General features: G+C 40.3%; 1 protein-coding gene across 9 annotated transcripts in view; it reads left to right on the forward strand.

Annotated features, from left to right (window-relative positions):
- The window catches only part of TANC1 (tetratricopeptide repeat, ankyrin repeat and coiled-coil containing 1), a 216,154-nt gene that overhangs the window by 5,137 nt on the left and 185,545 nt on the right, over positions 1-25,472 (forward strand). The window contains exon 1 of one of the 9 annotated variants that reach the window (XM_073305543.1): positions 22,640-22,880. The exons of the other annotated variants lie outside the window; for them this stretch is intronic. The gene's annotated coding sequence lies outside the window, so the exon portion shown is untranslated. Of the gene's footprint in view, positions 1-22,639; positions 22,881-25,472 lie in introns of those variants that run through there. 9 annotated transcript variants of the gene reach the window in all.

The raw sequence follows: 25,472 nt of genomic DNA on the forward strand, positions 1-25,472 counted from the left end.
TGGGCCAGGCTGGGCTGGAGTTGGCATGTGGACACTGTATGGGCCTGGCCTCAGACTGGCGGGTGGACATAGTATATGGGGGGCAGACACATGGACAAAGTTTTGCGGCAGAGGATAGGTTGGGGCAGACCTCTGGACGTAGTACTGGTGGGAAGCCGGGCTGGTACCTTTACCCTGTTTGTTTGTTTTTTGGCGGGGGGGGGAGGAGGGGAGTGTTGGGGCTGACACCTGGGCAGAATTTGGGGGTTGGGGAGCTGAGCTCTGCCTGGCGTTTTGGCATAGGTGGGATATGGGAAAGGGAAAAGGAGGGCCATTGATGGAAATAGCCTTGCCTTTGCTCAGGCATTGTTGGGATGGGGGGCAAAAAAGCAGGTGTTGGTTGTAGCTTGGACTGGCATCTGGTGCAGTGAGGGAACAGTGATGTTAAGAAGCCTTGTCCCTTTCCAAACTGAAAGCTGAAGGCTCCTATTTGTGCAGTTTTTATAGAATCATCGTGTCCATGGATTTTACTCACAAGGACATGGCTTACCCCTATCTTTTAGTTCAGGATTTTTCTGATGTTTCCAGGAGAACAAATAAAATCTACTTTCTGCTTAGCCTGGGAACGACTCTGAAATCAAGAAATCTTGGTCTGATAATGTTTGCTCTGTTTTTAATTGATATTTGAGGGAGGGGTAGTTAAGAAGCTTACAAAATTGCTTTGCATTTGTTTCATCAAGTATATACAGCAACTGCAGCCACATAGAAAGAATGGGCATATGCCACCATGCCATGTGACATGCTGCTGTCTTTCCCTATTGTTAAAAGATAAACTGAGCTACCCCAAAGGAGGATATGAAGTGTTTTGTGGCAGCATGGGGGAGAAGGCAGGACTTTCAGTTAGTACCATCTCTTAATAAAGAAAAAGGTGAATATCAAAGATGGCTTTGTTGCCTGAATTTGTGAATCCAGGTCTCATAATCTCATCCTAACTAAAAAGAATAAAAAGATATGTTAGCTGATGAGTTACTGTGCATTTGCGGCTCTCAACATAATCTTCCATGAACTGAAAGGCATGGCATGAAACCAAATAGGAATAGAAATCATATTGGATTTGTTTCTTTAACATGTATTTCACATAATTTTCTGTAACCTCATTGTAATGACTTAACACTTCTGATGTCAGTAACTGGCATAGAAAGAGTGAAATAACTCTCTTTGTGTGGTGAATGGAGGGAAATCTGGGTTTTATGTGAATAAGTGTACTTGGAAATAGAACACAGCTGAAAGGTGTACTTCTGTGGGAAGGGGGCTAGGAAGAAGGGAGTCCGGCTCATCTAGTTTTTGATACTGATTTTGTTCCTGTCATGTGACATCTGCCAAAGTGACACTTTTGTAATCTACTTTGGAAGCGAATTATCCTGGTTGGCAAAGCAAGTGTGCTACTGCTTTACTACTGGGAAACCTGAGATTTCTTTTTACAGAAGACTTGTATGATTGGTAGGAGTGAAAGAATTTGCAAGCGACAGGAAGGTGCTCATTTATAGTATTTGAGTCCTTTACTCATCCAGACTATTTAAAGAGTCTTAAACTGGGTAATCACGTTGCATGTCAATTGTTTTTAAAGTTCCTACATCAGCCAAAAATTTTGGTGGCTATTGTCTTTAAATATATCCTGATGGCTTTAATTTTAAAAGTATCTGGAAGTAAGGGAAATAAATGTGGTATCTTACATCCTTCAGAATTTCCTCCCAGTGTAGTTTCTGATACATAACTGCCAAAAATGAACCTATTCAGAGATTTCCTAATTGTTGTGATTTGACAATAGGTGATGGGGAAATAGTGTCATTATTAAATTATGTTAGGAAAGCAAGTGAATACATGTGAATAAGCTTTAGGTTATCTGTGTAAACATACAGGTATGGGAATGTATATGCGGTTTCAGAGTAGCAGCTGTGTTAGTCCGTATCTGCAAAAAGAAAAAGAGTACTTGTGGCACCTTAGAGACTAACAAATTTATTTGAGCATAAGCTTTCGTGAGCTGCAGCTCTGATGAATCCGATGAAGTGAGCTGTAGCTCACGAAAGCTTATGCTCAAATAAATGTTAGTCTCTAAGGTGCCACAAGTACTCCTTTTCTTTTTATATGAGGTTTGTTTATCTGAATGCTATAATGTGCGAGCTGTCCAGCTTTCTTGGTTTAGTTAACCAGTGGAATGTCCAAATGATGATAAATTATGTCCACTCTAGAGCCCAAACATATTTGGTTCATAGCCAAGCTTGCTCAGCTTCCCATAACAGCTTGTATAAAGAGACATTTTGTCTCTCCAACCACAGTCTTGTAGTTGGTGCCATGGCAACTTTGTGATCTGATGGTATTATTTTAAAGACATCTGAGCAATCTCCACTGAATGCATCCGATGAAGTGAGCTGTAGCTCACGAAAGCTTATGCTCAAATAAATTTGTTAGTCTCTGAGGTGCCACAAGTACTCCTTTTCTTTTTGCGAATACAGACTAACACGGCTGCTACTCTGAATCGTTTTCTTAACTGAACTGTTCACTTTTTCTTTTATAGAATTTCATATTATCAGGATGAATACTTTCCTTGGCAACAAAATGTTAATCAACAACTCTTCAAACTCACATCTTTATAAGAATATGATCATGGCCTGTTGTGACTCCTATTAACACTGCTAGAAGTTAAAGTTTATGTCAGTGGTAGTATTCTAAACACCTAATTTTGCTCTAAAGGTTTTCTTTCGGCTAAAAGATGGTATTCAAAGCCTCTAACACTGTTTTTTCTTTTATCTTCTAGAAAATGGGAGGAAAAGTCAGTTTAGATGTTAATTACGAGAGTGTGCCTCACCCCTCCCCAAAAAAACAAAATAGATAATGGATGGATTGGTTGTTTGGGGTGGTGGTGTTTTTTTTTTTTTTTTTTGGTATTGCTCTGAGTTCTTTTGCCTTAACATGAAGGTTGGCAAGCTATTTATCCTGCACACTATAGTAATTGGGTATAAAAATACACATATATATCCTTTTACCTAACAAATATCTAATTTTTTTATATTTAAAGTAGTGTGCAGATACAAGAGGCATTGTCATGCTTCAGATTGTAGGCACTCCAAAGTAGTCATTGGGGCTTACTGTATCTCTAGTTTGTGGATGAAGAAAAGGAATGATGTGAAACAAGGACTGAATCACACCAACAAGTGGATAATTCTCAGAGACCATTTCATTTTTTATTTAACTACTCTTTTTGAAATGGGGGATTTTAAAAACTATCTGGGTAGAAAGGGATTGTAAACTCTGATCTCGCCTCATGCCCTCCTAAAGAAGGGAGGTAGATAGAGGCATCAGTTTCCTAATATGCACAATAATCAACACTTTCTATCGCACTGGCAACTTTAGGATGCCTACTCTTTATTGTATTGTTTTTATTGCTCTTTCACGATTGTTTTTTAACGTGTTTGGTGGAGCCTTTTGTCACTGTAAATCAGAGAAATTTTGTAAGGAGACACTCCAACACTTGTACCTGGTTATAATATAATTCATGGTTGTATGGTGCTGAAACATACATCCAAGGATCTCAAAATGCTCTGTCAACATCAATAACTTACGTCTCGCAGCACCCCTTTTAGATATCCCTAATTTATATTGGATGAAACCAAGGGACATTGGCTAAGTGACTTGCCCAAGGTCTCACAGTCTGTGGCAGAATCTAAAGTAGAACCCAGATTACCTTGAGTCCAATAATTCAGCAAAATACCATCTTTTCCCCTTGATCTCTTCATTTTTGAATTTTATTGCAACACCTAAACTAACATCCTGCCTTTTGCTTTTCTGTCCAATGGCTTCATAAAGAGACCGGTCCAGTAAAAAAATCGGAAATACATTACAAGCAGATTTTTCAGATCAGATGATACACATATTGTGGGCTTTTTAATTTGTTTTTAAAAATTCCTTTTCATTGGACTAATACAGTTGCTTGCCACTTTTACATCTTAAACTGGAAAACTTATCCATCTTATCTTAGTGTGCATTTATACAACTTGATTTGGTGGTATGCCATCAGCACTTTCTATTTTTTTTTTTTTTTTTTACTATCAGTATAAAATAAAATTATGATATGGTTTATCTAGCTAAATGCTCTACATTTCTACAAGGTAACTTTTTGATTGTTAAACTTTTAAAAGACATGCTTGATGCTTAAAGTATTTTGGAAGTATGACACCAGTGGAGGTAACACTAGCATTGGAAAACTAGGCGATTCCATTAAAGGGACACCTTAAACTAACCTTTAGCAATCAGCTAACTGCTTTATCAGAAACTGGATTTTTGTATTCTCTAAGTAATGTCCTGAACTACTTTATTAAAAATTCCTTTTTAAAAAAAAGTTGTTCTCTGCTTCCCTGCTGGTGTTCATAAGAGGTTTTTATAATTAATTTTTTCCCTCCAGCAAGGGAGAGAGTGACTGTATCCAAAGTGGTGTCAAATATGTAAAATTGGGATTTTATCAAAGGAGTGGAAGAAAGTTAGGCTCCCTGCTCTCATTGAACACCCTTTTAGGCTCCTTAGAAAATCCCTGCCAAAACTGTAAGCTCTTGAGGCCAGGGACTCTCATCATTTTGTGTTTGTACAGTGACTAACATAATGGAATCCTGGTCTGTGACTGGAGTTTCTAAGCCCCACTGCAATACAAACAATAGGTGAAAATAAGAAAGTAAATGGAAAATAGGGACCTTTTTAAATCTAATTTTCAGTTCTAGTAATCTTTGGTGTTATATAGAACCACAGTGGATACAAAATTACAATAAAGTGTGGATTTGTGGTCTCCCCCCTTTCCCTTCCACTGTTCTGTGTTTCTTTAAAAGCTGGAACTGGTAAATTATGTAACTCTGCTGATTCTGCGTTGCGCGTTTCCTAGATTCACTCTGAAGTCAGTGAAGTTACACCCACTTGCAACAGTGGAATTATGTTAGTTCTGAATTGGGCCTTTGGTATATATGTTGCTTTCTGACTGGAGTCCCAAGCATTGTTTCATTTACATCTTTTTTTTGTTTGTTTTCAAGCAGTTCTTCCACAAAGACTGTCAGTGTTAATCTACCAAAGAAAAGTGTACAACATAAAAATGAATAAGTGATATCTACTTGACTATGAGATTTGATTATCATGTCAGCAGTACTGCTGTTGAGTCAGTAGAAATTACTTGTATGAGTAGGGGCTACTCATGTGTGATAAGGGCCTACTCCTGCAGCCCCTTAAATCATAAGCACCTTGGGACAGTGATAGTGTGTGTCTTTGTGTTTACTCCACACTGAGCACACTAGTATTGCAATAATCAGACCACAAAAGGGTAAAATGAGTTGTTCTGACATCCACTGTGAATTTCTTTAACTTCAAGTTGGGCTGTGTGCGTGCATGTGTGCAGGTTGTTATGGTTTACTTTATTGTGTGTATGGCATTATGATAGATCTCTAAAAGTTACAATTTTGAAATGCGGGAGAGAATGATTGATTTATAAGGAATGTAGCCATTTACTTTAATTCTGCTGCTTTCCATAAAAAGCCATTTTAAACTAATAGTGTGGGGAAAATACATCAGCATTTAAAAATTCTAAGTGAAAGTATAACAAAATCTGAAGACCTTGTAAGGAGGGTCGTCGTCACCCCCCCGGCTTAAGTAAATGGATCTACTCTTGGAACTCACTGGTGACTCAGGTTTTGCTTGCACCTCTGACTTCCTTCTGCAAAGTTCATTCATTCACCTTTACATGTCTAATTAAACAAAGTGAATGCCAGTACTAGCTGCACATACTGGTATATAAAACACAGCATTGGGTGGTGATGGAGTAACTTTGCTATTTACTGAATCTCTTACAGGGACATACATGTAATAAATTGCAAAGAAGAAAACAGGGTAGCCAGTAAGATGGGATGTTTGTGTTGCTGTTGTAGGGCTTTTTTTTAAATTGACTAAATGTTAGTTTTGGTTAAATTTAGATCTTAAAAGAGAGAAGCTGAAACTTGTTAGTAACATAGGAAACGCCCTGAAAGAAAGTTTGTTTGTTTAGTGTGTGAATGTAAACTTTGCAGTTTTATGGCTGAAGGCAAACTATAGGGAGCCCTGATTACTTTAGCAAAGTTTTGAAACTTCTTGTGTTGTATTGGCTTCTAGTAGTTTTGCTGAAGCATATTTAATGCACTTAATTTAGTTTTAACAAACCATAGGTATTACATACATTAAAAAACTGACAGCTAATAGTTCTGAAATTGACTTAGCACTTAAACTGCAAAAGTCTTTAATTGCTGGAAAATCTGGAGACTGAGAGTTTGGCTCAGAATTACTACAATTTTGCTTCATTTGAAGAATTCTTTACAATGCGAACTAATCTAAAGACTTTGAATTGTGCCCTTAACTATTTCATTCACTTACAATAAGATAAATTTGTTTCTTTCATTGCAAGTTTGTTTTCTTTTTTTGCTTTTAAGAGATGGGCCTGAACCAAAACTGTGAACACCCCTAAACTTCTGAGAAGTTAAGATCTGAATGATGGTGCTTGAGCCCATCACTAGTTTCTACATATTAAGACTTTTTAAAAAAAAGTTGCTTGGAGAAGTTATTGATAGGTAGAGCTGGCTGAAACTTGGAATTCCCAGTTTGCAGTAAATTTTGAAATTTGGTTTTATTCTGATTTGATCTCAAGCTGGGTTCCCTCAGGTTTTTAGGTTCCTTGCTGCGCAGCTGGAACCCAGAACACCTGGGGACCCTGTCCCTGGGCAATCTGCATTTCAGGGTTACCCCAGTCCCCAGCAGTCTGTCAGGTGAGATGGCAGGATACCAGGCTGGGTTCTGTCGGAGACCTGCCTGTGGTTCATTGGAAGTTCGTTGAATCCACTCTTGCTATATCTGTGACCATTTCTGGTTTGAGAAATCAGTGTTTTCCAATGAAACCCTGGTTTATCAGAAAATTCCCAGCCAGTGCTAGTGATAAGACCACTGTGTTCTGACTATTTTAAATTAAAGTGGAAAAAGGATTATTGGAAGCAGTTTGACATTTTTTGTGAAGTCACTCCATATGCACAGAACATTCTAAATGTGAAATTTGAAGAGGTGCTTCTTTTTTTGTGGTTTGCACCAGAAATATCTTTGTGATGAATCTCTATTCTTATTAATATACTTGGAGCACCATTTCACACTTGGACTAAACTCACTTTGAAGTCAGAGTGAGAGTTTTTTCTTAGTAAGAACAGGGTTCTTAGTCAGAGCTTAGTCAGAGCTTAGTAAGAACAGGGTTCATCCAGCACCCCCTCCTCCCCTAACCCCTGCACTCCCTCATGGCTCTAGCCCCCTGCACTCCCTCCACCCACCCTCCAGGCACTCGGTGCAGCCTGTCTCTTACCTCCAGCAGCTGCACGTAGCTCCTCCCTGGGAAACAGCTGCACAGCCTGTCCTCCTTTTGTCCTTCCCACTGGGCCTGCAGCATGGGGATCAGCTCTCCCACCGCGAAGCACCGCCCCAGTCAGAGCCACTTCTAGCATGATAAAAAAAGAGCAAATGAACACGTGTTCCTGCAATATCAAAGCAAACTGTATACTTACCAGAGGTTCCTTCCCCTACATCAGGCTCGCCTGTGCTGGTCTGGAGGGACTGGCTCGACTGCTCTGGAGTCAAAATAGATCCTGGCTTGCTGTTCCTCATACTCCTCTCCACCTCTTCCTTGTCCAACAGCACCTCCTTACAGTTCACTCCAGGGGCCTGTGACTCCAGCTCCCCGAAAGTATCCACAGGGTCTTGGTGGTGGTAGCGTCTTTGCCAAGGATGGCATGCAGCTCTTAGTAAAAGAGCAACTGTTAGCCTCCCTTGCCTTCTGGTATGCCTGCCAGAGGTTCTTGGCTTTCACACAGCACTGCTGTGGGTCCCTCTTGTAGCCCCTCTCCCCCATGCCCCGAACAATCTGCTCATAGATATTTATGTTCCTGTTGCTCTCTCAAAGCTGTGCCTGCACAGCCTCTTCTCTTCACAGACTCGGGAGATCCACAACCTCCTGTGTACTCAGGCAGGAGTGTGTCTGCAGTATGGTCAGCTGGGCAGTTTCAAGGTGAGCTCTCCAAGGCCAGCAAACAGGAAATAGAATTTCAAAAATGCATGGGGCTTTAAAAGGGGAGGGTCATGTACCTGTGTACCTGGCCGCCAGGCAGCGGAGTACAGAGCTTTCATGGTGGGGCATTATGGGACACCTCCTGGAGGCCACTAAAGTCGACATAAGTAATGCTGACACTGCATCAACATAAGTGCTACACCTCTTGTGGAGGTGGAGTTATTAATTCGGTGCAGTGGGCGAGTTACAACATTTTAATGTGGATGCTGAGAGCAGGGGTTCTCAAACTGAGTGTCGGGACCTGTTAGGGGGTCACAAGGTTTTTACATGGGGGGTCGTGAGCTGTCAGCCTCTACCCCAAACCCTGCTTTGCCTCCAGCATTTATAATGGTGTTAAATATATAAAAAGTGTTTTTAATTTATAAGGGGGGGTCACACTCAGAGACTTGCTATGTGAAAGGGGTCACCAGTACAAAAGTTTGAGAACCACTGGCTTAGAGAGTTAGGTCGACGGAAGCTGCCTTGTGCCGACTTAACTCCGTAGTGTAGACCAGGCCTAATCTCAAATGAGATTTGTCTCCTCCTCTGTATGTGAGTAATAGTGTTCCCTCAGAAGAAAGGTTCTCAGGTTCTACTCCCATCTTTATCGTTCAGAAGCATATAGGGGGAATCTGAGCAATTCTAGATCTCAAAAGGCTCAACCAATGGATAAAGGAAATGAAGTCCCAATGGAGACCCTAACCTCTACAGTGTCAACTCTGTCCCAGGTGGATTTTCCGACTTCAGTGGATCTACTGGATGCATATCTCCACATCCCTATCAGACCTGGTCAACACAGGTATTTAAGGTTTGCCTATGACAGGAAGCATTATCAGTATTGGAAGCTCCCATTTGGCTTGTCCGTGGTTTACCTGGGTCTTCACAAAGATGTTGATGATAATTATAATTGGACTCAGATCACAGGGGATCCACCTATATTCCTTCCTGGATGACATCTTAGTCAGAGCTCCATCCTCTGTAATGGTTAACAGAGCTACAGTCCTTTTCCTTGAATCTCCTGCAGGTGCATGGTTTATCATCATAGTCAATAAAAGCTCCTCAATTCTGTTCACTCAAACAGCTCATTGGGAGTGGCCATAGACACCTCGGTAGCAGGGACATACCCATCTCTAGAGAGATTCCAGAAGATTCAAGACCTTCTTGCATTGTTTTGAAACTGCAAGATTGCTCATTATTGCATTGAGCCTTCAACAGCTAGGTCTGCAAGTATCATGCACAGGGATCACTCCATAGCTGCAGTCTCACACATCAGGTACCTTCAGGGCTTCATCTTAAAGGCATGGGACCACTCCTTGGAACATATGAAAGATCAAGTGAGAGTTCTGGCACAAGTGATCAGCCCAGTGTAATGTCCGCAAGGGCATGCCCATATGCCTTCCGGATCCCCTGATTCTCACCAATGTCAGCCTGTCAGGCTGGGGAGCACACTTCGGGTCCCAAACAGTTCAAGGAATCTGGAATCATAGAATATTAGGGTTGGAAGGGACCTCAGGAGGTCATCTAGTCCAACCCCCTGCTCAAAGAAGGACCATTCCCCAACTAAATCATCCCAGCCAGGGCTTTGTCAAGCCTGACCTTAAAAATATCTAAGGAAGGAGATTCCACCACCTCCCTAGGTAACGCATTCCAGTGTTTCACCACCCTCCTAGTGAAAAAGTTTTTCCTAATATCCAACCTAAACCTCACCCACTGCAACTTGAGACCATTACTCCTTTTTCTGTCATCTGCTACCACTGAGAACAGTCTAGATCCATCCTCTTTGGAACCCCCATTCAGGTAGTTGAAAGCAGCTATCAAATCCCCCCTCATTCTTCTCTTCCGCAGACTAAACAATCCCAGTTCCCTCAGCCTCTCCTCATAAGTCATGTGTTCCAGTCCCCTAATCATTTTTGTTGCCCTCCGCTGGACATTTTCCAATTTTTCCACATCCTTCTTGTAGTGTGGGGCCCCAAACTGGACACAGTACTCCAGATGTGGCCTCACCAATGTCGAATAGAGGGGAACGATCACATCCCTCGATCTGCTGGCAATGCCCCTACTTATACATCCCAAAATGCCATTGGCCGCCTTGGCAACAAGGGCACGCTGTTGACTCATATCCAGCTTCTTGTCCACTGTAATCCCTAGGCCCTTTTCTGCAGAACTGCTGCCTAGCCATTCGGTCCCTAGTCTGTAACGGTGCATGGGGTTCTTCCGTCCTAAGGTGCAGGACTCTGCACTTGTCCTTGTTGAACCTCATCAGATTTCTTTTGTCCCAATCCTCTAATTTGTCTAGGTCCCTCTGTATCCTATCCCTACCCTCCAGTTTATCTACCTCTCCTCCCAGTTTAATGTCATCTGCAGACTTGCTGAGGGTGCAATCCACACCATCCTCCAGATCATTGAAGATATTGAACAAAACAGGCCCGAGGACCGACCCTTGGGGCACTCCACTTGATACCGGCTGCCAACTAGACATGGAGCCATTGATCACTACCCGTTGAGCCCAACAATCTAGCCAACTTTCTATCCACCTTATAGTCCATTCATCCAGCCCATACTTCTTTAACTTGCTGGCAAGAATACTGTGGGAGACCATGTCAAAAGCTTTGCTAAAGTCAAGGAACAACACGTCCACTGCTTTCCCCTCATCCACAGAGCCAGTTATCTCGTCATAGAAGGCAATTAGATTAGTCAGGCATGACTTGCCCTTGGTGAATCCATGCTGACTGTTCCTGATCACTTTCCTCTCCTCTAAGTGCTTCAGAATGGATTCCTTGAGGACCTGCTCCATGATTTTTCCAGGGCCTGAGGTGAGGCTGACTGGCCTGTAGTTCCCAGGATCCTCCTTCTTCCCTTTTTTAAAGATTGGCACTACATTAGCCTTTTTCCAGTCATCCAGGACTTCCCCAGATCGCCATGAGTTTTCAAAGATAATGGCCAATGGCTCTGCAATCACAGCCGCCAACTTCTTTAGCACTCTCAGATGCAGCGCATCCAGCCCCATGGACTTGTGCTCGTCCAGCTTTTCTAAATAGTCCTGAACCACGTCTTTCTCCACAGAGGGCTGGTCCCCTCTTCCCCATGTTGTGCTGCCCAGTGCAGTAGTCTGGGAGCTGACCTTGTTCGTGAAGACAGAGGCAAAAAAAGCATTGAGTACATTAGCTTTTTCCACATCCTCTGTCACCTAGGTTGCCTCCCTCATTCAGTAAGGGGCCCACACTTTCCTTGACTTTCTTCTTGTTGCTAACATACTTGAAGAAGCCCTTCTTGTTACTCTTAACATCTCTTGCTAGCTGCAACTCCAAGTGTGATTTGGCCTTCCTGATTTCACTCCTGCATCCCCGAGCAAAATTTTTATACTCTTCCCTGGTCATTTGTCCAATCTTCCACTTCTTGTAAGCTTCTTTTTTGTGTTCAAGACCAGCAAGGATTTCACTGTTAAGCCATGGTCGCCTGCCATATTTACTATTCTTTCTACACATTGGGATGGTTTTTCCCTGTAACCTCAATAAGGATTCTTTAAAATACAGCCAGCTCTCCTGGATTCCTTTCCCCCTCATGTTATTCTCCCAGGGGATCCTGCCCATCAGTTCCCTGAGGGAGTCAAAGTCTGCTGAATCTGGAAGAAAGGACTCACAGCATAAACCCCATAGAATTAAGAGTGGTCAAGCTGATGCTATGAAGGTTCTAGTTCAGCCTAGAAGCGAACCATGTCCTGATTCAGTAAGACAACACGACCGTGGTCGCATATGGGAAAACAAGAAGCCCAGTGCTATATGCTGAAGCTGTAAAAATCATGCAGTGGATGGAGCATTCTCTCCTTTCTCTTAGGGCAGTTCACGTAAAGGGAGACCTGAACTAGAAAGCAGACTGGCTTAGTAAGTGGAAAGGAGAACTGCTCCTAATGGTGCCTGAATCAGGAAATCTGCAAGTTAATATTTCAGTTTTTCAGCTTGCCTTCAAAAGACCTATTCACAAATCACATGAATACGAAGAGACCAAAGTACTTTACTAGGGAAGTGGACCCCAGAGCCGGGGTACAGATACCCTATTACACAGATGGCCGCAGAGACTCCTCTGTTCGTCTTCACCATTCCCATTATTAGGGAAAGTGGTCCAGAAAATAAAACATGAAGAGGTGATGGTAATGGTAAAACCACATTGATGATAAGATCCTGGTTTTCAGACCTGATAGAGATGAATTTGGGGCCACCACTGTATCCCAAAGACACAGGCTATCCTCCACAAGGGCCTCTACTTCATTTGGTCCCAAACTGGTTGCATCTAACAGGCTGGATATTGAAAGGGAAGCAGTAGTAACACTGGGTCTGTCCTCCAAAGTCATCAGAATAAGTCTGTCATCGAGAAGAGTATCAACCTTGAGAGCATACTCCTCTCTCTAGACCAAGTTTCGCAGCTGGTGGCAGGAACATAAAGCAAATATTAGAAGTCCAGCAATTCCAGCTATCCTGGATTTTCTCCAATAAGGTTTTGACAGAGGTCTCCAACCCAACACCATTGCACGTCATGTGTCAGCCCTTAGTAATGTGGTGTTTGTAAGATCCATGCGTTCTCTGGCAGAGAACCCTGAAGTAGCCAGATTCCTCAGAGCAATCCAGTTGGCCAAGTTGGTGATTAGACCTGTGTTTCCTAAATGGACTATACTGAGAGGCCTAACATCCCTTCGAACCATTTACATCAATGTTTTATTTAGCCAGCAAAAATTATTTTCTGATTGCATCTGCCAGGCGAGAGTCAGAGTGGGTGGTGCTCTCTAAGGAGGAACCTTACTGCGTGTTTCACGAGGATAGGGTGGTGCTAAGAACTTGGGAATTGTTTATGCTGACGATGAACTCTCCTTGGAGAGATGGAACACCTTTAGAAGTCAGAAGGGCTCTGAAAAATTACTTCAAGTGTATCCTTCCATAATGCTAAGGACTCAGAGCTTGCACATTTTCTATTGCTAGGTGAATTAGACTATATGTATTGTGGAAGTGTACAAACCATTGGAAATTGTAGTTCCAGAAGGGGTCAGGGAATGCTCCAAATGATCCCTGGAGACCTTGTGGGCAGAAAGAACTAATGCATCCACAGCAGAAATTAGAGAGGTAGCCACCTGGTCAAATGCTATCATCTTTATCAAATATTACAAGATGGACTTCCTGTCCTCTGCAGAGGCATCCTTTGGTGGCAGGAAGGCACTGTAGATGATGGCCTGGAAATGATTTTGCCATGTGAGCAGATATTTTAGAAGGGGAGGGATACCTTTTTCCTTGTGAACATTTCCATAAACCTTCCCATGTCTGTTCACTGCTTGCTATTCCCAGATGACAACAATTGTGGGAGATGCTGGGCCGCAGAATGGAAAATTTTTTTACTGATCATTTCCTTTCTGCTAGTAGCATTTCCCACAATTCTACCCACTCTGGATGGCTCATGAGTCAAAGATCAGATATTAAGTGGAATCATTACCATGTGACAGTTTCCTTTAGTCTAATGTACATAGGTATTTCATTATCTCTGGGATATTTATTAATGATATGCAAGTTTTACATCTCGGGAACAATTTATTTGGAAGCAAGCCGAGGCTGAGGGGATGTGGCCAGACCATGCAGCTCCAAAACTGTGATAGCCTCCATGAGCTGTAGAGAACAGCCCAGATGTCAAGACTTGTGGGAGATGCTTCTAGTGGAAAGGAAATTATCAATAAGAAATTTTCTGTTCCTTCTCTTGTCCCCTCATTTCCCAGTCTGACCAGCTGTTAAACTCCTTTGTGTGTCCTACAGCAGGTCGTTCTCACTCCTGTTCTACTTCCTGTGAAGATCCAGAAGCCTCTGGCTCACCATTAGTGATCCCCTCAGAGGATGCCTTCCCTCCCTTTGTATTTTAGGATGTTGGAAAGCAATAAGACTGTTTTTGAGTTCCTCAGAGAAAGTTTCTCCCTTTACTTTCTGCATCATTGCACAACAGAAATACAACTTGTATCTCACTTTTTTTCCTTTCCATTCCATTTCATTCGTACATTTCACCATTTGCGGCCTGCTCCTTCTTCTCAACAATAAAGGAGAAGAAGCACATGCGCACACACACCGTTGTAACTTCTATATGGCAGACTGACACAGTTTCCAGATCTGGAAAGAGGAGAAGCAGAACAGTACTGGTGATGGTTTTAACATGATTTTAGGTTAGAGTAGGCTGATGTGAACTTGCTGAAGATCCCAGACTGGAAAAGAGAACAGCTCCATCCATCTATGCCATGGAATTTTTTTTGTCAACTGATGAGCAGATTAATGACTGGAGTGGACTAATGAGCTACAGGGATGAGAGGGGGAGTTAGCCTTTCCAGAAACCTGTCTGACTGGAGTAACTGTTGAATGAAAATTCCCTTGCATCATTCCATAAGAGAGGTCCAAAATTTCAACATATAGAAATGAGCTAGTGGCTTCATGCAAAAGCAGAGAATCACCATAAGTGGCTTGCAACCCCTCATCCCCACTCTGCAGTGTGAAATCAGGGTCCATAGTTGGGGCACTGCTAGGAGATCTGTCTAATAATAGTATAGGCATGTTCTCAGAATATTATTAGACAGGTGGTTATATTACTTGACCTTCCAGTTAGCGCATCTTAATTCCTCTGATTTTTCTCCTGGCACTGAAGTTCCATTCAATGGATTTCATGATCAGCCACCTTATTTGAAATGTCCTCATGCAGCTTGGTATTTCAATTCTTGCTCCCTAAATTGTGGATCCTGGAAGCATCACACCAAAGATCCACCAGTACCTCGATGCTGCCTCTGGTCAGCTTTCGGCACATTGAGATTATATCTTGTTGAAGGCTATCCTAAAAAAAACAGAGGTGTGTACTTGCTGTTGTTTAATGCTGCGTGCAAAAGGAGGGGGAAAATTCTGAGCAGGCCTATCTGCAGTGGTAGGGGACTTCCAGTTAGGAAACAAAATAGGTAGATGGCAAGAAAAGAGCATGGGGTCCTTGTGTTTTGTATGACTAGCAGCCTTTTTTTCTGGATGCAGGCTAGCACTACAAGTCTGCCCTATATCCCAGTCACGTGAACCAACTTGTAGTACTATATACTGCTACCACCGCTACACACAAGTGATGGGTTTTTGTGTGTTGATAGGGGTTGAGCAGAGGATGGGACTGAAAGTTCCTGAGAAATTGTGGACATAGATGACCGGGAGATATTTATCATGCTCATGGTGGCAATCCTTGTGGACACACGCCAAAGTGGGTAGTCAACAATAGGATAAAATAACAGCAGAGTAGAAAACTGGGTTACTGGTAGATAAAAGAAATATATAAAATCTGGGAAACCAAATCTAAAACCAGGCTGGTGTGAAAAGTGCTGTTGCAGTGCTTTCTTCTAGTTAACATGAGAGTGAGAGGAGGTTTTTCTCAGGATTCCTCATCTTTTCCCTCTTTCATTGTAGTTTAATACTGCATCAGGGTCTAATTCTCCTTTCAGTAGCTGTAGTGGTATATTGGAAGCCTCTGTCTTTCTAATTCTGAAGTCAGCAATCTGCTATTGAATTGAGGAATAGCTTTCATGTGTCAGTGAAGTGCTGGGAAGGTGGCATAGCTCATAGGCAAGGTTAATGGTTAGGTTGTTGAGTGAACAAAAACACAGAATTCCAGCATGGGATGTAATTTTAGTGTCTGTGTAAGTATCAGTCTTAGTATCTGATCTTGAGAAACATCTGCAAAATGTAAATATTTGACTATATGAATGTGTTTAAGAAAAAATGACCACCTATGAAACTACAAATAGTTATTAATACCCATTTTACAACAGTGGGTTTGTTTTGGTTTTGGCAGAATGCAGCCTGTCATGCAGTTATAGAAGTGCATTAGATGTTTCTGAATTTTAGTGCATGGAGCTTTTTTTCTGCATGTCTATAGCAGTTTTTGTTCATTGAATGAGGAATAAAGGATGCAGCTCATCAGATGTGGTGCCTTTTTTAAAATGAATAACTTTTTGTGAGTTACCCATTTGTTCCTGAAAGATGTGGGATTGACAGCTCTAGAAACAGGTCCTCTGTTTATCTATCATATATCAAAAGATTATGGCAACTTGATGTCTAATGAATTTCAAAAAGTGAATTTCAGGTACTACAGTTACCCCTGACTGCCTTGGCCAGTTATGGATTTTTTTTATTTTAAAATGTTTTTCTCTTCCCTCTTGATTTAACTATACAGGGGAAGCTATGAAACTGACTACACATAAGGAATGAAATGCTGGTCCTGTTGAAGTCAGTGGGAGTTGTCACTGACTTCAGCGAGGCAAGGATTTTGCCCAAATGCTTTGGAGTCCTATGGCTGTGCCTTAACCAGAATATCAGTAGCTCTGCCTCGTGATCTTATGTGACATTTTAAAGCTTTACTGAAATGTGTTACAAATATTTCTCATGACCCTATAGTACTTAAAGTAGTTCTGTTACTTGCTGGCTTCTGCTGGTATTTTTAGACTTGGGAAATCTCTCAAACTGTTGAAATGAAGGGAGTTAGAGCAGGAGAGTCTTCTGATGTCAAACTTTCCATTGTTTCTGTATGAGTTCTGGCTATAGTTTTTCTATTTAAACAAAAACAGTATAAAAATGTAGTGGGCCAGCCACACTAGTCTAGGAGACTTCCAAAAGTTGTATGATAGTTTGACTGATCATTGCTTGAAAACATATTTTTATCTAATCCAATGCTGCTTATTTGGATACTGGGCATGGGGGGAAAAGGGGATGTCCCTTTTTAAATATAGGACAGATGGGGTGCCCCTGAACCTTCAATTCTAAAGATATTTGATTGTGTTAAGTGCTCTGTTGCCACCAATAGCAAGACCAAGAGGGATATTCAGCATATGCCTTTTTTCCAAAGTAAAATCAGTTATTTACAAATTGCTTGTAATGATTTAGGAATGGAGAGGAGTTTAAAGTAGTAGAGATTGAGAAGCTAGCGAAATCCAGGAGGAAGCACAGCACTTTTGTGAGGGAGGATTTGCTAGTCGGTGAAATGGAATATTTGTGAGAGAGTGGTCATGTAGTAAAGCCTTTAATTATGAAGCCATGATAGTGACTCCGTAGGTGAGACTGTAGCTAGCTTTCTGTTATAAATCAATGTGATTTTATTTATTTATTTTTGGATCCCCATCAACAACCTCAAAAAAATAAAAATAATAAAGCTGCTGCTTTTCTCTTGAAATTTCTCATACATGTTCTTTAGGGTAAATCTACACTGCACCTGGGAGTGTGTTAGATGATCGGATGTTTGAGAATGAGCTAGTAACAGGAGTAGGATTTGGACTCCTTGTCCAAATACTTATAGAATATTAAATGAAAATTCAGATACAAAGTATATATAAAAATATTGCTTATATCAGAATCTTATACTTTCCTACTCGTAGAAAGACAATGAATAAGTGGTATAAGGTAATGGAAAAGACAGAGCTAAATTACAGTGGCATCTGGAGTGGGAAAGGAGAGTGATCACAAAAAATATATAAGCTAACATCTAAAGGCCTCTAACTTTGTAAACTTTGGTAGGGTATCTGATTTTTAAGAATACTTAATGAGTGTCTAAATCGTAAGGGAAAATTAATATTGTATGTTAAGGTAGTATGTGTCATTACTCCCATTAGATAAAAATACTATAGGGCTGAATTACTTGGATGAATAAAAATGTAATCAAAACTTTATCATATGTGAAGATGTTTAATAATTACGCAGATTTAAAAAGTGTTAACATGTTCAATGTGGTAGAGTATTTGGTGCAGTAATAAATCACAAGAAAGTCTATTAATATAAAAAGGAAGTTAGGAGACAGTGGGTTACTAAAGGAGATGAGTGGGCTGTAGTGACTGAATAACATTCTTAAGAGCTTGAATGATTGCTTTGCCTCAGTATTCACCAGGGAAGCTGCATAGTGCTACATCAAAAATAGAGCAGAGGGCCAACAAATAAACTTATACAAAGGAAACTAAAACTCCGAATTTGGTTATTGCAATTCAGGCTAGCTACTTTAAACTCAGATTGGAGAGAATATGATTTTAAAGCTACAGTCATAAGGGTAGCAAAATACAGACCAATTCAGGGAGGAGAGAGAGAAATTTTCTGTTCTATATCAGTTTTTGGTAAAGGATGATATGGTTAAAGTATAGCATGGAAGGCATATTAAAATAGGACAAAGTTTTGGCTGTTTAAACTTTTTTACAATCGCCAATTCTGAAAGTCTTGGATTGAAAGTGATGGGGGAGGGGAAAAGGGGCATAGTGTACAAGTATTGTAGACTGAATTTTTTTAACTCAGGGTTTTCTGAAAAAATCCATTTGCTAAAAGTATCAGTGGAAGCAAGTAGTTTGATGAAGAAATGTTCAGTATTGACTTTAACTGAGGAACAGTTATTTTGTTGGATTAAAGTGCTAACAGCTGCTGGTCTCCTGGGCTAAATGTGGTCTCTGATAAATTGTATTGTCTTGGGCTGTCTCTTAAATGTTCTTGTATTTGTATTTTAACACTATTGTAAACCCTATGGAAATAAAGAAATGTAGGGTGTGGAGCGGGAAGCGTTGCCTCAGGCCTGGTGTACACTGGAAACTCTCGGTAGTATAGCAGTGTCAGGTGGGGGTGTGGCATTTTTGTGTTTTGCTACATTCTGTACTGATAAAAATCGTAATGTAGATGCAATTATAATGGCATAAAAGTGCTTTTGCAGTTATAGCTTATTTCTCTAGGGGAACTAGGATAAGTTATACCACCAAACCATTTTTAGTGTAAGAGCTACTTTAAGATGAGAGCAGGAGATGGAGTCAGGAGACTGAGAGTATGTCTACGCTGCATTTAAACACCTATGACTGATCCATATCTACTGGCTTGGGCTCAAGTTACTGGTCTGTAAAACTGTGGTGAAGACATTCAGGCTTGGACTCCACCTGGACCCTTGTGGGGTTCCAGCGCTCAGATTCCAGCCAGAGCCCAGACAACTACACTACAGTTTTACAGCCCCGTAGCTCAAGCCTGAGTCAGCTGACATGGGCCAGCTACTGAATTAATTGCAGTGTAGACAGTGGTGTTGGAACAATTTTTATAGTGGGGGTGCTGAAAGTTATTGAACAAAACTGTAAACCCTGTATATGATGGAAACCACTTCAAGCCAAGAGTTGCTGCTGCTCGCCTAGTTCCAGCATCTTTGAGTATATACATATCTCAAGGATCTTCCCACCTCTGTTGTTGGCTTTGTGTGAACTGGGCGAGTGGGGGGCTGTCACTAAACATGTCTGTTTCTATTCCCATTCTATAAAGTGGAAATAACACCTTCCCTGCTCAGAGCTTTAGATGTAAATCACAAACCAATTAATGCTATGTTTCATATATCTAGTGCTCTTCATCCTCTTTAAAATGTTGTTGCCTACCTTTGTGCTAATATTTTTGTGAGAAGAACCTGCCATGATTGAATGGGTAAGAGAACTAATCAGGAGTGGATATTAGTCTGGCATTTCAGCCATCAGCCGCAGCATGTAATAAAATTTTAACTATTTAACAAGGCTCAGGAGGCTGTGATCAGCCACAGGGTTTTCAGAGGGAAACATGTGGCTGCTGGGTTCCCAGAAAGCAACTAGGAAAGAGAGAGTAGTATCTGTGTGAGGTAAGTTCTGAAGCAAGCTCAGGAAGTGTGCTGCCCACTGGCTGGCTGGCTAAAATCCACCTTAGCATTTTTACAGGTCTATTAAAAACTTTGGGGCAGACCAAGACAGTTGAGGGAAAGACTGTCCGAGAGAGTGTGATATGAGTTCCTGGACTGTGGGCATGATTTATGTTGCCAGACTACTGTTAAAGAGAAGTGGAACCTCATTGCTAAAGGTGACATTTACCAGGAAGCTGGCCAAAAGAAGTCTTGGCTCTTAAGACCCACATTTATATCTAGAAATAGTTATTTTCTGTTTGTGACCTTTGTGCAACAATATACTACTTCTGCAAATAAAATGGCTTACCTGAAGGACTCTTTCAAACCAAGACTCTCAAACTTCTTTGGGGAGGAGGAGGAGAGAGAGACATTCTGAAGATTATTTTATGTGGACACTGCAAAACTTGTGGCGCAAAGAGGGATTCATAGAGAGATGCTGAGTATCTCAATTGGGAAAACAATAGAGTCATTCTTAGTCATTGTTTCTGTAAGTGGATGCAAAATTTTAGAATTGATGTTTTCCATTAAAGGAGGCGATGGGGTGGGGGTGTATGAGGTGAATAGAGAATATGCAAAATATAAATCTGTACATTCAGCTGATGGTCTGTAAACTAACTCTAGTGTTCTGTGACAACAGCAAAAGAAATTCCACCAAGTGGATTAAAGATGCCATTTCAAACTTTGTTAGAACTAGAGCATAATTTCTAGTACTTAAAACATTGTTTTTAAGCACTTTATGTAAAAGAATTATATGCAATTTAAAACTTTCATTCACCAAAGACAGACAAACCATTTTCAATTAATGTTTGTTATGATTCATGTTTTTGGTTTTTTGTTTTTTTTTAATACAGTCATTGGGAGGTAAACTATCTCCAATTCAACGGGTTAATCATTAATATTTGGGGGATTTTCTTGCCATGCAGTATTAGGAGGAGAACATCACCAGACACACACTTAAATTGTTTTATTTAACTAAAACAACAACGTTATGTATTCTGGATTTTTTTCTTCAACAACAAACACCTAATATTTTAACAAAACAAGCATATGAATCTTTGAATTTAGTTAAACATTTGTTTTTTAAAATCAGGTTTGTTTTTGTTAAAATTGTTTTTAACTACAATAGTTAAATGAAATATTAAAAAAAAATTTAGTTGACTGTGTCGGCCAGGTCAACATGAGAAACTTAAAATATTGGCTTCTGCAGCTAATTCAGTAGTCTTCACCTTCATTTTCCTGTTGGTTCATAATCTGGGAAAAAAGAACAAGCTTTTCTGCTTTTTCAGGTCCCAAACGATTTTTCAATTTGGAATGAATTAGTCTAAAGAAAGAAAATATCCTTTCTACACCAGCAGAAGAAGTTACTGCTGTTAAAAGTGAGATAATCACTTCAACAGTCTCTGAATCCAAGTGCTTAAGTGACTTCCATCAGTTCACTGGTGTGACTTTCTTTAAACATCATCAGCAAATATATATTTCTTGAATGGTTCTTATTCCCAAACTGGGTTTCTTTTACGGCCTGCTGCCATTATAGGTTTTCCTTTCTCGTGAGAGAAAGGTATGGTAGATCTCAAATCAATGAAGGTTATGCTCAGAAAGACCTCAAGACTTCTGGAATGTGCTGCTCAAACAGTTTCACTTTTGTTTCTACTGCCTGTCCCTCCCTTCTCATGTTTATCTCCAGACTTTTCTCCTTGTCCAGATCTATTCCGCTCCCAACAATCTTCTGTTCCAGGGCCAGCTCTAGGCGCCAGCTCTAGGCACCAGCTAAGGAAGCAGGTGCCTGGGGTGGCAAATCAGAAGGGGCAGGACTTCGACCGTTCTTGGGAGGCACTCCTTCCTCAGCGGCACTTCGGCAGCAGCCTTTTCATTTTCCCTTCCTCGGCGGCACTTCGGCAGCAGCCTTTTCATTTTCCCTTCCTCGGCGCACTTCGGCAGCAGCTTTTTTATTTTTTCTTGTTCGGCAGCTGCTTTTTATTTATTTATTTTATTTAATTTTATTTATTTTATTTTATTTTTGCTTCGCTGCTTGGGGCGGCAAAAATGGTAGAGTGGGCCCTGTTCTATTCATTGAACTTTTTGAAGTTTTGCACTTTTAGAGAGAGGTAAGGGATTGCCTCTGTGTACACAAATTTGCATAGGGACCCATAGGGTTGAGGTCTGTTGTTTCTCACCTCTATAGATTTATTTATTTATTTTAAATCATTTTTGCTGTTAAGAAGCATGTTATCTCTGGTGACACAAATCTACAGTTTGAGAACTGCAAAACTAAGCATCTCTGATGGTTTCTTCTAGACTGAGCACCGAGTCCCATTGGGTAGATAGAAAGATTAACCTAAATAATCTATACAGAAGCCCCAGGAACCCCATAAAATTGGGTCCCTAATCCATGAGCTATTGGAACTTATTTACAAAATTTTTCTTAAACGTTACATGACTATATTGTCTCATACTATAGAATTAGAATTTATAATCCCTATTCCATGATGAGATATGTCTGAGCTATAATGTATCTTAATTAAAACTATCTTTAGATTGCTTTTTTCCTCAAAAAGCATTTTATCATAAAATTCCGATTTAAATAAAAAAAAATCTGTTTGTTTTTTTTAAATCATTGATTTTTATCCACCCTAGATAAATCAAACAATAAAAATGTGAGTCTTACTCTAGGAAGTTAATAATAAATTCTGATATTTTAAAAAAGAAATGAAAGTAGGGCAAAAGGGAAAAATTACCATCACAAAAGTGAAAGCGAATTGTGGGGGTGGGGGTAAATAGGGGGAAAAAGTGGATTTTTGAGGAATGAGTTGAAGTAGGGGCCTTATTTCAGGGGAAAAAAAAAACGGGAGTGGGGGGAGTTGCCAGCATATAGAACTTACTCTGTTCCAAAAAGCATGATGAATGAAAAGAACTAGGCAATTATTGGTTTCCTAATGACTGCATTTTAAGTCTGGGTGGGTGGCGATGCAACTGTCCCCATTGCTTCATACAAATGATGCCCCTGGATTTGAAAGACGATGGCTGATGCACAGGAAGAGTGATGTCCTTCCAGGTTTAGGGAGCAACATGGAAAAAGGTATGAAGGCAATTTTTTAAACAAAATCTATTCCTACAAGTATTTGGACATTATTCAAACATACATTCCTCATTCGAAGCAACAACTGTTGTAGCTGAAATATTTTTCTCTTCAGATGTAGTGAGTCATTGAATATAGTTTAATTGTGGGCAGAAGAGAAATAACATGGGCTTAAACAAAGACAAGCTTCCATTGCCAGCGGGAAAACATTTCCTACCAACATAACTATTAAAACATTTTTAAAAATATAGTACTCTGTCCTGCATTGGTTTCAAGGCATAAATCAGTGTGGACACACAGCATTGCTGTCAGTGTTGTTAAACCTCTTTCCCAAAGCTCAAATAGGGGCAGGAGGCGTTGGAAGAAAAATCTTTTCCTGATGCTAAAATTGCTGCTTATGAAAATATTTGCAAAAAAAGTTTCCCTAACCATACACACAAGTAGGATTTTTAATAGTTTGCAGTTCCTTTGTAATAAAAGTCTAAGATATTGCTTTGAAGCTGTCTCCTAAAATGTATGCAATTCAGCTACTAATAAAATATAAATGTTGTAAAATAACTAATATCTTGGCCTTAATAGAACAGTTCTTGTAACTATAGTGACTTCTGTTTCCATCTATTAGCATGTCAATTCATGGTAAATTTTCACTGCTTCTGTTTTGTTGATGAGAACCCTGATCAGTAAAGTCTGCTTCAGAATGTTATTAGCATATTAGAACTCTGACAGAATAATTTTGGAAATAGTTAAATTTGGGCTGTCAGTCGATTAAAAAAAATTAATCACAATTAATCGTGAGATTAATTGCACTGTTAATAATACAATACCATTTATGTAAATATTTTTGGATGTTATCTACATTTTAAAATACATTTATTTCAATTACAACACAGAATACAAAGTGTACTGTGCTCACTTTATAATTATTTTTGACCTCAAGTATTTGCACTGTAAAAAACCAAAAGAAATAGTATTTTTCAGTTCACCTAATCCAAGTGCTGTAGTGCAATCTCTTTATCATGAAACTTGAATTTACAAACATAGAAATATGTAAAAACAAAACCAAAAAACTGCATTCAAAAACAAAGCAGTGTAAAACATTAGCCTACAAGTCCACTCAGTCCTAATGTATTATTTTTTTAGCGAGCATCATCAGCGTGGAAGCATGTCCTCTGGAATGGTGGCTGAAGCATGAAGGGGCATATGAATGTTTAGCATATCTGGCACATAAATATCTTGCAATGCCGGTGAGAAAAGTGCCAAGTGAATGCCTGTTCTCGCTTTCAGGTGGCATTGTAAATAATAAAGTGGGCAGCATTGTTTCCCATAAATGTAAACAAAGTAGTTTTTCTGAGCAACTGGCTGAACAAGAAGTAGAACTGAGTGGGCTTGTAGGCTCTAAAAGTTTTACATTGTTTTGTTTTTGAGTTCAGTTACGTAACAAAAGTCTACATTTGTAAGTTGCACTTTCATGATAAAGAGATCACATTATAGTACTTGTGTGAGGTGAATTGAAAAATACTATCTTTTGTTGTTTTTACAAGCAAGTATTTGTAATAAAAAATAATATAAAATGAGCACTGTACATTTTGTATTGTTTCATAATTGAAATCAATATATTTACAAATGTAGAAAAACATCCAAAAATATTTAATAAATTTCAGTTGGTATTCTACTGTTTAACAGTGTGATTAAAACTGCGATTAATCGTGATAAATTTTTTTTAATCACGAGTAATTTTTTTGAGTTAATTGCATGAGGTAACTGTGATTAATCGGCAACCTTAGTTAAAATAGATCTCCACGCTGTTGTCCTGGGCAACACAGTATGAGAAGGAGGTGAGCAGCCTTCAGTGGTGAAAGAACAGGTTAAAGACTATTTAGAAAAGCTGGACATGCACAAGTCCATGGGTCCAGATCTAATGCATCCGAGGGTGCTGAGGGAATTGGCTGATGTGATTGCAGAGCCATTGGCCACTATCTTTTAAAACTTGTGGCGATCGGGGGAGGTCCTGGATGATTGGAAACAGGCAAATTATAATTCCCATCTTTAAAAAAGGGAAGAAGGAGAACCCGGGTAACTAGACCTGTCAGCCACACCTCAGTCCCTGGAAAAATCAAGTAGCAGGTCCTCAAGGAAACCATTTTGAAGCACTTGGAGGAGAAGAAGGTGATCAGGAACAGTCAGCATGGATTCACCAAGGGCAAGTCATGCCTGACCAAACTGATTGCCTTCTCTGATGTGAGAACTGGTTCTGTGGCTATGGGGAAAGTGGTGGACGAGATATATCTTGACTTTAGCAAAGCTTTTTATACGGTCTCCCACAGTATTCTTTTCCAGCAAGTTAAAGTATGGATTGGATGAATGGACTATAAGGTGGACAGAAACCTGGCTAGATTGTCGGGCTCAAAGGGTAGTGATCAACGGCTTGATGTCTAGTTGGCAGCCGGTATCAAGCGGAGTGCCCCAGGGGTTGGTCCTGGGGCTGGTTTTGTTCAACATCTTTATTTATGATCTGGATGATGGGATAGATTGTACCCTCAGCAAGTTCGCAGCTGACACTAAGCTTGGGGGAGAGGTAGATACGCTGGAGGT

The sequence above is a fragment of the Lepidochelys kempii genome, chromosome 11 (assembly GCF_965140265.1).
Source record: "Lepidochelys kempii isolate rLepKem1 chromosome 11, rLepKem1.hap2, whole genome shotgun sequence".
Lineage (NCBI taxonomy): Eukaryota > Metazoa > Chordata > Testudines > Cheloniidae > Lepidochelys > Lepidochelys kempii.